The 14074-nt window shown below is 34.1% G+C and overlaps 1 protein-coding gene across 1 annotated transcript in view; it reads left to right on the top strand.

The window, feature by feature from the left end:
* The window catches only part of SNTG1 (syntrophin gamma 1), a 316256-nt gene that overhangs the window by 222411 nt on the left and 79771 nt on the right, over window positions 1-14074 (top strand). The window lies entirely within an intron of this gene.

A 14074-nucleotide genomic window follows, 5' to 3' on the forward strand; every position in this document is an offset into this window, starting at 1 on the left:
AATGCATTTAAAATACAAAAATCCTGTACTTTCTTCATAGTGCATCTCTCCAGAAAGTGGTATAACCAGATCTGAATTAGATTTTAGATCTGTCAAGATATCTTGATGGGAAAGGCGAGGTACTTCTGTGGTGTACGTACAGATACTCATTATCAGCAATGATTAAATTCATTTATGCTTCATGCACTGCACTCTTACCAGCTGAGCTTGTGGGATAGATACAACTTTTTGTTGAAGCAGAAATAAATGTTATGTAAAAGTGTTTTCAAATACTAAGTTAAATTAAGAGGTCTTCTGGACCTGACTGGGATGTATTTACATTTAACAATGAACTTGTAGTTCTCCCTGTATAGGAACCTGTATGATACCTTCTGTGGTTTTCCTAAAAAAACTGAGAGTACATGGGGAACTCCATTATTTTGAATTGAGTTATAACAAGGAAGCCCTTGAGGATTTAATTTATATTTCCTTAAATCTGCTTTGGCTTCCCAAATCTGTCTCTGAATTTGCTTTTGTTTCAAATATAGGGAACACATTGAAGGAAGCTGTATTTTTTTGAGATTTATAATCAAGATGCAAAACTGTGTTCCATCTGGCAGCAATATGTAAAAGTCATTGTATTATAAAAACATGACAGACATGAATTCATCTGCCATCTGCAAGCTTCCATGCAGTACCAGCGAACTTTATGGCTATTTATTCATACTTAAAATGCTGTTGCTATGTAGAACCTTTCTTGTCTCACTAGGCACCCTGACAATTGAGGCTTCTGGGTTTTTTCCTCTTACCATCTTTACTTCAGTTTACTAATGGTTTTTGCTACTTAAATCAGTGGATTTATTTGCTTGCAACAGTAGGCAGAGGCACCTAAATTTTACAGGTGTTTTGAAACACTTCAGCTCTGATGAGACTATAATTATGGTTACTTAGCATAACTTGAATTTTGGCAATACAATGTTATTACATGATTTTTTTCTGACTACAGTTTATAATTCTATGCTGGTTTCCATAAAATACAGAAAAAATAATCTAATGTTTTATAAGAGGTAAATAGCCTAAATTATGCAGCTATTATGCCAGTCTTTGTATTTACTTTATCTCAAAGACATCCTGTAAAGTAGCCATGAGAGTTAGGGCTTATGATAATTATCCATGGGTCTATTTTTAGGATCGTCCTATTTGTTCATAGCTCTTACAAATTTCTGGAAAACAATGACGTTCTCCTTCCTGTAATATACCTTTCTTTTGAATTGTCAGTTGACAGAAAGAATTAGTTATTTGACAGCATAAGTGATAAGTGAATATAAGAAACCTTACAAACGCAGAGAGGGAAAAACCCAAACTACAGAGAAGAATGGTTAGATGCAATTAGAGGTCCCTGTTGTTTTTTTTTTTTCTTTACAAGATGGTTATTGACATGCACATACTGTTGATGTTAGCATTTTTCCTATCTGAGAGAGGCATTTACTCATAGTCATTCTCCCTTACTGTGTCATCCAGAGCCTAAGAAACAGACAGTTAAGGATTTTTTTCTAATTCTTTGGGTAAATTGACCAATTTTTAGTTTCAATTAACTTCTCATTCCTATCTAGAGGTTACAGGAAATAATTTATTTAATTAAAATACCATGCAGCTAACAGAAATATTTACTTACTTGATGTTTCTCATAGCTATCTACCTTTAAAAAAAAAAAAAAGGAAATAGAATTAGAAAAAAGGACTATAGCAGCTAGATTGTTAATGAAAGCACTTCCTTTACCCTTGTATCAAATCTGGGCTGTGTACATTCTGGTGAGATTTCTCTTGCCTAACTTTAGATGTCTTCAAGCAGAAAATCCAGAGCGAATCTTATTATTTACTGTTGATGTCCATTTTATAATGAAATCAATTCCCTCAGGACATGTCTGTCTTTCCTTTGACTGGTAAAGGACCCTAGGGTGGTGAGTTCATACTTGATACCTAAGGAGATAGATATATATCCTGATAACCTGTCATTTGTGTCTTTGAGGGGCCAAAGCGAGTTTCTCTGAATAAATCTCCCGAAGAAATGCCTGGATATTTTTGACCAAAAAGAAAAAAAGGTGGTATACTAGTCTGAGTCAGAAAATATGAATTATTTTACTTTTTCCACACACAAACTGTCTGAAAAAAATTAACTGATGGTTCAAATCCCAAAAATGGTTTGAGTGCATTCTGATGGTTTTGAACCATCAGAATAACAAGTCCTATGTTGCCACATGTATCCAATAGTTGTGAATATAGGTCCCTGGCTCCAAAATACCTTGTTGAACCTATAATCAATTAGGTTTTTCTAAGGATATTGTCAAAAAACTCTTCTCTCATGATCCAACATGTCCATATCCGACACAAACGTGACACAACTGAATTGCAGGATCAGCAGTATAGCCAGTATCTACCAAATCCATAACAGAAATGCAGAGGTAGAAGCTAATACAAATGCCTTGACACGACCACCATTTTTAAAAGGCAATGTTGCTAACTGAATGGAGTCTGGAAGAAGATGTCTGGAAGCAAACACATTTTTCCTGCATTGGTTATACTACTAATCATTGTATAATACAAGCTAGAACTCATATTATTATGCAAAAAGACAGTTACAATTTTTATGCAGAGATATAGAAATTATATTTTGACTAATAAGAAGAGATTTTAAAAAAATCCATGTGCTGACTGATGTAGTTTACTTTATTTCAGATTATCTTTAACAGACAAACCTCAGATAGTCACTCTTTTTCTTCATCTTCAGGAGGTTAGCACAGGCATCCTCTAGTGTTTTAAGGACACTGAGAGTGATACCGGTAATTTTAATTTTTTTGGTCCCTAGAAGCTCATATTTCATGTAAAGTGAAATACATTAAAATTGCACAACATGAATGGGGTTGTATACTGGCATGCAACTAAAATGCATACTATATAAGTGCACCGTTGGAAGTGACTTAATATCACACTGTAATTGATGAATCTGTAAGGATTATTCATTTCTGAAGATGGATTCCTCTCCAACTTTAGTCGCTTGAATTGCACCTGTGTTAAAAATTTGCCAGTTTTATCAGTACCCTCAAAAACCAGAAGGGTTATATTAAACCTGAACTTTTCGTCTAAGCAATCCTGATACTGAAGTTAATGTGCTGAAATCTGAATATGCTAAATTGAACCTGGGCTTGGGAACTCTAATTGCTCTATGAACTGATGAGGTTCTACATCTTTTTCTTGCCAATTTGGATGGATGGCAAAAGCCATTTAAAAAGGGAACAAGCTGCTGCTTCTTTTCTTGCTAATGCTCCAAGTAGGAATTTTCAATTCAGTTGTTCAATTCAGCTATGAACTATTTGCCTTTCCATGAACTTTTAAATTGCATTAAGTTAGGTGGTAATTGACAAAACACTGATTTCTAGTCCTTTACATCTCTTTTGTTTCATAATTTTGGGATGACAATATCCAATGGGTCATGTAGCTTTTAAAGAAATTAAACTCTGGAAGAGTCTAAGAAAAGAATCCAAAAGTATGTGCTTTATAAAGAACCACCATTTGCCAATACATCCCTAATTTGTGTGCTGTAATTGTCAGGAAATGTAAAGGCAAATTTTTTAATGGCTTTAGTACAATGGAAGTCAGACATTTTGGGTCTTTTTAACAAAAGAATAATAAAAAAAATACATTTGAGTTTGCAACTTCTATGATATAGCTTCATAGAATTTTTGGGGATTTATCCTCACAACACAGTATTTGTCACTTGCCCATTGCTTTCTCTGTGGTAGATTTTTCTATAGTAAGGGCAATAATATTTTTTTTTTCCTTTCCTCTTCCGTAATTTCTTTGAAAAACACTGCAACAGCAACACATTTATGCTTTTTACCTTGGAGCCAGCACTTGACAGCAAAGAAACAACATGAACTTCATCAGACAGGAATGACAGGCAGCTGAGGTAAAGTTTCTAAGCAGGAGGTGGCAAAAAGTTTTAACCTTATCTTGAGAATATCCACAAGATCTTACAAGATTTAGTTCACAGTAACTTCATTTCATGCCATTACATTGCATTTTTCTGGATAAAAAATAGCATTTGTGAAATCAATGAGGCACACATAGTCGATGGTAGAAGCACAGAAATAGCATGAAAGCTATCATGAAGAAGTCTACAAACTGGGTATTGGCCCAATAGGTGTGTTTTCCAGAACCTAAGCCTTTGTTCTGAAGAGTTTAAAGGTTCAGTTGAACTTTTTGGTATGCTTAGAAAGTAGTGCCTAGTGAAAGAAACTGCTGCTAAGACCAGAAAAAAAAAATTGTTTCACTTCCACTAGAAAAAAGAAAATGATAATACCTTATCTTTATAATGTTGAAGTTTGGGTACAGGGGTTATTTGAGTCACTAGGTAGAAGAGGAGACAAAGAGTGACAAACAGGAGAAAAGAACTGATTAGAGTAATACAATCTCTTCCACTTGTAGGAAGAATAAAATATAACAGGACTATATTCAGGGTAAGCAAATTATTGAAATAAATTAGTAGAACATTAGTTTCTTTTTTTCTGGTGGATACTACCACCAGTAAGGACATACTGTAGAATGTTATATTACATTAATAAATAAATAACACTCATGTGAAGTAAACAGATTGAATAGTTTAGTTTTTTAGTTACAATACAATGGCGAGCCAATCAGAAAGCTCCAATTTTAGTAATTTTTGAGTTTTCAAGAATTATATGCTTTTAAATGTCCTATGATTTATGGATTACAATAATATTTATCTTTTTTTGGTTGCTCAGCTATGCATGTTTCAAGCAAATCCAAAAATACCAGCATTAGTATCAAACCTCTTACATTATATTCTGTAGTAGTGCAAAAATCAAATACTCTCAGTAATTTAGAAGTTGAAAGCATTATAAAATGAACTCCAAAACAAGAGAGAATTATAGGAAGTCTATAAAGTATTACTAATAGAATAGTTTTACATACATGATTCACATTTCTCATGACACAAATACTCAGATAAATTGGATATTATTTATTAAGTAAATATACATGCAACACTTTTTAAAGCAGTATTAGCTATTCAGGTGGTCACAGTGTTCTGACACTTTGAGTTTTGTTCTGCATTCCATTCTCAACTTTGTAAATGGAAGATTTTACAGATAGTCATTCCAGTACCGATATTAAGGTCTTTCTTGGAAAATTTAAAAACCAGAACTTGATACACCTGTAACATACTGCTGCCATCTTTCTCCATCTATCATTCTCTTAAGGCATGTAGATCTACATGAATAACTGTAGTCAGTGCAGCATCAGGATTACATAACATAAATCACTCCTACTTTTCCTCACTTTTTTTTTAATGCAAGCTGTTATCAGGTGCACAATTAAAACCACATTTGTCTCTATGTCACTTTTATCAAGTGTTACATATGGCCCTGTCTGATATTTACTTATGTTTTTGGCAATTTGAGGTTTGTCTTATTTTGCAAACTATTTCTGTACCTTGTTTAATGAATTGTAGATAATTTTACACCTTCTTAAATGTACTGATTTATCTGCAAAGAAATTTAAGTCTTGCCAAACTGTATTGCTGTTTCCCCAGTGTTTCATCTGCATTTCTATAATATAATTGAGTCTAAAGGAGAATGAGACAAATAGGAAAACAGTGCAAGAAAAGAATATTTCTTTGAGAAATATGTCTTCAAGAATATTTATTCCAGAATTATCTGGGAAATTTGTAACAAGAAACTTCTGTCTCCATAGTTGGAGTATTTGTATCATATATATCATATATATTATATATCAGACACATTCTGATTATGGTGGCAGCATTCATCATAAAGACATGCAGTCTTGCAGTATTGCTTTGGAATGTATGGTGTAGATTTCAAGTACTCATGATAGGTTTTCAAAGAAAATTAAATTTTCTTTCTCTGCTTCTCCAAAATGTTACATCTATTCATGTTATTTTTAATAGTATCTTTTTTTGTTTTGCTGTATACAAGTGAACAACTTCTGCAGTGGTCTTTAATATCTGATTAAAATATTAACATCTCTATTCATATTGTATAGAACTCTAAAATAAAATTTTGGAGAAGCAATGTCCCTAGAGACAATGCAATCAAAAGCCTTTCCTTTTAAATTTACCAGTTTAATGTAAGTCTTAAAAAAAAAAAAGGAAACATTCTTGCAGAGAGAATATTTTTGGAGTTTTATATATGATTCTCTCATTCAATAAATAATCCCTGCAGTTTGATTCATCCACTTTTGTATGGAGTCAAATTAAATTTTAGCCTTGTGCTAGTATTTAAATTAAAGAAAAACAATATTCAATATATTTTTTATTCTCTGCAGATTTGTATGAAGCTCTGAGACTCTCTTCCCTCATTCTATTATTATTGAAGGCTTAAGTTAACACATTATAATAAAAACTGTGATCTGTTTGATCAGATCAAAACAAGACACTTTGGAGGAGTGTCACACTTGCTCTCAACATTCCACCCTGGTGAAAGGTAACAAGAAGCCTGTCATTTAGGAGAAAAAAAAACCAAAACCAAACAACACCTCTTGATTGGTTTTAAGTGGCAAAAAATGATGACAAGAGTAAAGGAAATAGGACTCTAACTGGGAATAAGGGTAAGCCATTTGGGGGTTTGCCGAGAGGGAACACAGGGAAGAAGAAAGGACTCATTATAAGTTGCCCTTTCATGCCAAAATGCCAAGCTGCCCTTTCAGTAGCAGCTGGAGACTTACAGCTATTGTAACCTAGTTTTTGTTGTGCAGTAAAATGTTCAATATTCCACTGTTGGTTTATTTTCAGTGAGAATGTGTTAAAAATGCTGTTGAATCACAAACTGCAGTTGATAAAATAGCAACCGGGAAGTGGGGGGCTACGCAATAATGACCTTTCTTTTTGTATTGCTTCTTTTTGCTATCTTAAAAAAACCCTACAACAAACACAAATATTATTATTCATATTTAAAGCAATATTATCTTGTTTTGACATCCATTTCCTCTTAATCACTTTTAAAAAATATTTTTAGAGGTGGCTACATCAGAAGTTTTGCCTTTCTTCCACAACCAGAGAATTAAAAGATAAAAAGAATGAAAAGAAATTTAAATGCACTCAAAAAGCTACACAACACCTCAGGGTATACCTTATTAGTAGCCTAATGTGTTGAAAGCACTTTCTCCATTTGGTTGTCTTGCTTCATAAGGTGCCATAAAGAGCAAGTGCATTCAAGTAGTGCACAGCTTATATTTGCCTGTGGAACAGAATGGAGTCAGAGGAAGAGGCAGAGGTGTGGGTTAGAAGAGAGGGATTCCAGCCATTCCAGGACAGGTTTAAGAGGTTAGAGCAAATAAACCCAGAGAGGCGAAACAACAAATGATCACTAAGCTGCAGAGGAAATGAGCCCCAAATTGCCACTGGTCTTGCCATTTCTCTGCTAACAGAAGGTATTCTGAAACTCTGTGACAAGTTCTTTATCTCCTGGGGTAGTTAAGTGGCAAACACCTGTGGGGGAAGTCTGAAATGTCTGAAGTTATAGCTGTTTTGATCACATATGTGGGCACCAACATGATTGCAAGGTTCTGTTGGTTCTTCTCGCCAGTTTGTTTATTTCAGAGAATGAGATAATTACATCCAAAACTTGTCACAGGCTGTCATTGAGGTCATGAAGTCAGGCTTGAAAAACTGCGAATGAAGCACCTTGTTTCATTCTCATTTCCTAGTGCATGGTACTCTCTGACTTACTGAACTGAAAAAGTATTAATTTCCTTTGAGAATTAGTACCTTTTTGAACAGTTCATAATGAGTGTATGAAGGTTTCTGCTTTTCTCCTTTTTTTCTAGTTGTTTACAAATTTTTTTGACAATTTTGCCATCTATGAAAAGGCATTTGCCTAATGATATCAATCAGGAACTCTAGTACAGTGAATCAAAGGAAATTTTTCTTTACTGCATTTATGAAATCACTTGATACAGGTTTTGCCTATAAAAATTGCATGAAACAACTTTTTTGTTGCTCCATTTCTTTCTGAAATAAAGCCTGCAATCCTTTACTATATGAAATAATGTCTCAGAAGCTAATTATCACATATATTTGACAAATATTAAAATAGATATACATTTTTATATTTGATGCATGTAATCATGTAATTCTTATTCCCCAATTTTTATGAGCCAATTGCCAGTTATATTTGGGTAGTTTGTCAAGAGAGCACTTTATGTGCTAAAGAGTACATAACAGGATCCTAAATTCTACTTTTATATGAGACCTCCTGTGATAGGAAAGACAGTCACTAATTTTTAGACACACAGAATGAAGAAATCATAAAATACTGCTGGAAAGGAGTCAACCAGGCAGTTAAGGAATGCCTGTCCATCTCACCTGTGACTACTTAATAGTTCAGTTCATAAAATACAACATGAAATGCCACTGGGGGATAATTTGATTTGTGTTAATACTTACGCTTACTTTTAGCTGTATTAGAAGAAAGGTGATGTAAGGTCAATGCAGATACACAATTCAGCTTATCCACATGATAATTACATGATAATTCCAATTGAGTTCATAAGGCTACTTCTTAAAAGTCAGAAGGAAAACCTTATTTTTATTTCTAATTACTAATAGATATTCTACTTCTCTTCCAGTGTGATGCATTGAAATCACACAAACAGTAAAAAGGGTCCTTTTAGCCCACTGTTCCCATTATACACTGACCATTCAAATAATAGATCACATTGTTCAGAGGTAGATTTAAAGATGTACAACAAATCTATGTAGATGTGATATATTTGCTTGTTTCATTAGTTTCTTGCTTGTACAGATGACAAATCTTGATAAAAAACCAAAGTAAAATAGTATCTGTCCAAATTCCAAAAGTGTTTATTAGTCTGTTGGTGAACAAGCAACATGAGTTTATGGCTGTTTACTCCAGGGAAAAATCTGTTACCTGCCTAGCAGAAAATATTGTTTTCACTGTGTTTATTTCCTAAAGCAATTTTGTAAAGTAATAAAAAGGATGAAAAACTTCCTGTGGTGTGTCAACATGCCGGCGCCTCTCACATAATTCAGTCAATTTAACATTCTTAAAGGAGTTTCAGCAGTTCTTGTCTCGTATCTGATTGCCAAGGAACTAAACTTCTGTTTTTATAACTATTTTCTACTTTATCTGAATTAAGTAATGTGACAGAAATGGTTGCTGTTTGTCCCTAAAAAGCAAGATCCTCTCCACCCAATCTCCCAATATAATAAAGGGGTATTAAAAAATGTCTTTGAGAGTTGAAGGAAGTGAACTCATCCTCCTAACATAGGCAGTTACTTCTATCCCATTAACTATATAAAGACTGCAGATATCTCCAGAGGGTAATTCCATCTCCTTGAATTAAATACTTACCTCTCCCACTTCTAACAGGAAATGGCAAGAGGGTGCTTTAGCATAATAGCCTACAGGTTGGTAGAGTCACCCTGACATGAGAGACAGGAGCTCTCTGTGCTACTCAGCCTGCAGCCCGATGCCATCTGCCTCACTGCTGGCCAAAAGATCTCTGGGGACAGCACAGGGCTGAGGCTGTGCTTCTCCTTCCAGAGGCTCTTCTCTGTGCTATCCATAGAGCTACACGTAAAATTCTTGCCAATGCTGTTGGCAGGGGACTCATCCGTACTGTCTGGTGGGATTCATCCAGCGGGAGTATTGCTTAAGTGAAGCAGATAAATACTTATCTCCTGGAGCCTGAGTACTGTATCTCCCATATCCTGGGTGGCTACTCTGGTATTACCTACCATGACCAAATAGGACACTTTACTCCCTATACTACAGAGTAGATTTTATTTTTGCAGATTTTTAACCCAACTTAGTTCTCTGACTTTATAAACAGTGCAGTCCCATGAACAGTTGTTTCAGCACAACTGAAAGGGTGGGTACATAGTGTGGATATACAAGCAGGATGAGAAAAGTCCCCATACATTTCTGCAGCCAAGTTTTCCATGAGAGACGAAGATCAGCAAAAATAGGAAAATAGGCTGATGTAGATGTCTTTAACTTAGCAGCTGGGGATTTTCTGTATTTGTGAATGTTGTACTCAGATAAGCCTTCTTTACCCCTTTCCCTTCTTCTGTAGTCATTTGCAATTCCCTGAAGTTCTAAAAACTAATGAGAATGTCTCTCAGGTTTTGAGAAGAAATTAAAATCCATTCTTCTTGAGATTCTCTCATCTCATAGGAAGTGTTGCACACCATTTTGGAGCATTTAGACTACTTAACTTGTGGCATAATTTGTGTGAAAAAAACAGCTTCAGGGAAGTCAAATTGATGGAAAATGTTTTGGTCTGCATGAGCAATGGACTCATTCATTGCTGAAAATAAAGGGTGTAAATAAAACTATTTGTTGCTTTTCTTTTTCTCTTTGCATTCCCATTTATTGTGGCTGCTGTTTTCCCTTCCCAGGTGCAGATGTACCTGGGGAAAATTATAGCCTTTTTATAGCATTGTTATTGCATAGGGAAGAAGTTTTACTGGGTGATTCTAAATATGTATTTGTTTAATATTTCTTCACTCAAATACCAGACTACAGCAGCTGTGTAGATTTAGAAGAACTCCTAGTGTCCATTGCTCTGCTTTACTATTTTGTTCAGAAAGGAAAAAAATGTTTCTCTTCTAATATATGCATTATGAAAAAGATAAACTGAGGGTTCCCATTCATAGAGGAGGAGGGAGGTAATCAAAACATTGTGCAAGCAAAATGATTGAATAACCTAAACTCTCTCTAGAAAGTAAAAAAGGTACGTAAAATTTAATCCTCAAAACTTTTAGTAAGGTGCATTTTATAGGTAAATGTCCACAGAATTGTGATTATCATTTTAATGAGGACCATTCACAAAGAAATGTTCTGCCAAAGAGACAAAAAGACCTGACATTCAGATACCTGTTCTACTGTTTCAGATCCCATTTCTTGTATTAATGTTATTAGTGACTTCCATGAAGTGTTCTGAGGTGTTGAAATGAGTTTTCTTGATATCCTCTAGATATCTGCAAAGAAGGTCATGAAGTTTTTTATTACAAGAGGAGTCATGGAAATGCAACTGCAAATGTGAAACAAATCAAATATGAAACAAACAAATATGAAGAGCCTTTGCTTTATATTTATTAAATTGAATACAAGTGACCAATGACTGCATCGAAGTTTGGGCTTCTAACTGTACATATTTTTATGTGATGAAGATGTTACAGGGAGTGAATATATTACTTTTACCAATTATTTTGTTCTATGCCCTGCAAAAAACCCTTAGGTGGCTTCTCAAGCTTATATTTAAATAGTATGTGCATTCCATTTAAATGTTTTTCTCATTTTGAAACTGTAGCAATAATAATTTGAAAGGGTTTTTTTTTTTTTTTTACATCATAAATAGAGTGTTTCACAAGAAGAAATATGTCCTTAGGCTGACATAACCCCTATAGAGTTGCGGAGCTAACATTCTTTTCCAGTTACTCTTTAAATAATTGATAAATCACAGTGTGTATGCATGTTTGATATCAGAATTATTTCCTTTTGCACCAGATTAACATAAATGTATCTTTATATTGCTGTATAAACATAAACTGTATTTTAAAATATTATAGCAAGCCAAACCCTAAGAGGCTGTTGACAAGCTGTTTTAAACAGATTATTTTTAAAGTTATGTGCTTAACGAGATAGTCAGTATACCTCTCCAGACTATTTAGCAATGTATGTCTGCACCTTAATTAAGCTAACTACTCTTCCTCCAGCAGTATGGCTATTAGCTCATTCATTTACCAAACAGTAACCATAAACAGCACTTTCATCTCAAAAATATAATAAGCAGCAGTCAGGAAAACAGATTATGCAATTTGAATTAAATAAAGTGTATTCCCTGTTTTTCAAATAGCAACTAGAACTCTAGAACCTCCAGGCTTGCAGACGGCTCTACCAGTAAAATAATTTTCCATTTACGTAGCTGGATAGATTGCATGCCAAATGTAGCTTAAAGTAATTGTAGCTATCTGACCTCTATTTAGTCTTCTGATCCAAAACCCGCTTCCCTTTACCTTTGTAAGTAAATAGACCAAACCGAAATAAATCACATTTTATTTGTTTTATGCTTAATTTTTTTTTAAAGCCATAGAAACAGACTCGTGGAAACTTCCTACTTACTCCTGGTTGTAATACCACTCAGTCTTTACAGTGGGGTGACTTAGGAGGCAGTTTGCATCTTGACCAGGTCAGCAGCATGTAAAAAAGAAATCAACTTGCCTCATCCCTGGTCTGTGTAGCTTCACTGGCCATATTGGGTTTATATTGTTAAACTACAACTCTGATGCATGCTTTTTTTCCTTTGGATTTGAATAGACAACCCTTTAGCTCCAGAAATATTACCTTTTCAGCATAAAAAAAGACTGCTTTTTTTTTTCATATTTACATCTTCTATCCCAAGCATTAGAAGATTGGAAAAGTTCATATTAATAAAGGGATTTTTTTTCAACAGTGCCAATCTTTTTATCAGTCTTTTATCAGCTTCTTACTATCTCTTTGTATTCTTTGTCTCTGTGTTTACTCCTGTTATTTCATTTGTATCTCCTGTTGAGCACAAGGGAGTCTATCAATAGTGTTACCAGTGCTAAATAACTTCTGTTACATTTTCACATATGAATACTTTTATAATCAAAACTCACTAGATAGCCATATTTTCTGAAAGATGCATACTCTACTTATCCACTGGAAAGAAAAGGAAGTGTCATGGCTAAATGATTAATTAGTATCGCAAAATAGAGGAAATAAGTATCACAGTAGAATTTGTAACTAAGAGTGGGCTTGGGAAATATCCCTTGTCTACGTAGAACCAGAAACATGATAGGACAACATGAGATCTCCTCAGCTGGCAAGCAGCAAGAGTGCAAATAGTTTTGATATATACCATTAATAACAAAGAGGAGAAGAAAAGGGTTGGTTGACTCCATTTTGAAAAGAAAATTATTGGCAGACAGTGACAAGAAAGGAAAGATATTGAATGTTCTTTTTGATCAGAATTTACTCAAAAGGTCAGTTGTAAACAGGTGATTGTCACCATTGATAAGTGTGATACAATCTTGAATAAAATCAGATCATCTTAGAAACCAGAGAGAGTATTAGGTATACATTAGTGAAAAGCATTTTAGATATATGCATTCCAAGTACATCCTCATTACATTACTCAAAACCTTCAAGAGATTGAGCCTCTGTTCTAAATCCATTTGCCATGTACAGGAAGTTTCTAGATGAAGTAAATAGTAGTAAAGTAGAAGTTATAAATTTTGTGTGGCACAGAACAACCAGTGCATACAGTTTCAGAGTAAAAACTCTCTTCATATAGCTTTATTTCATTACTGGTTTTGTTCAGTTGTGACCAGCTCGAAACTAAATCTTTTGCAAATTGTAATGTGTCTGTTAACATCCACCTAATTACTGCTAGGAACAGTTGGTAGTCATGCTGAAAGAGTAATTCTGTATTTGATGGAATTGCTGCCTTCATACATCTTTGGGATTCTCTTCTTCTTTGGCTTTGAGCATATGCTCTCACAGCAGTCTATGCTTTATGAATAGGCATGATACTACTCAGATATTTAGTTGCTTTGTTCAGTTCTAATTTCTTAAAATTACACACCATTTTTATAAATATTACAATTTTAAGTGTTTTTATAATAATGTCACATTTATGCAGTTAATTCTCTCATTGTGACAATATATAATGATGTAGCCTTGTATAATTTTACTTATTACGCAGCATCTGTTTTTGTTAGAGCTTGACATATGCATTTCATTTGCAAATTATGGCTTTTATGTTCTACTTATGCCATTGTCTTCATTATACCTTTGTTGAATAATTTGTTTCCTGATTTTTCTTTTAACTATAGTGCTGGAGTAATTTTCTCAGTAAGTGTGTGCATGCTCTTTTCTTTCAGGAAAGATAATGTCCATAATAGAAAACTAGAATTTCACTGAGGAAATGAGAGAAGACATTGTGGGGGAAAAAATTAAATTTTTTTTAATTGATTCCAGTAATTTAAGTGTCATAAGGATGATTCTTCC

This window comes from Geospiza fortis, unplaced genomic scaffold (assembly GCF_000277835.1).
Source record: "Geospiza fortis unplaced genomic scaffold, GeoFor_1.0 scaffold53, whole genome shotgun sequence".
Lineage (NCBI taxonomy): Eukaryota > Metazoa > Chordata > Aves > Passeriformes > Thraupidae > Geospiza > Geospiza fortis.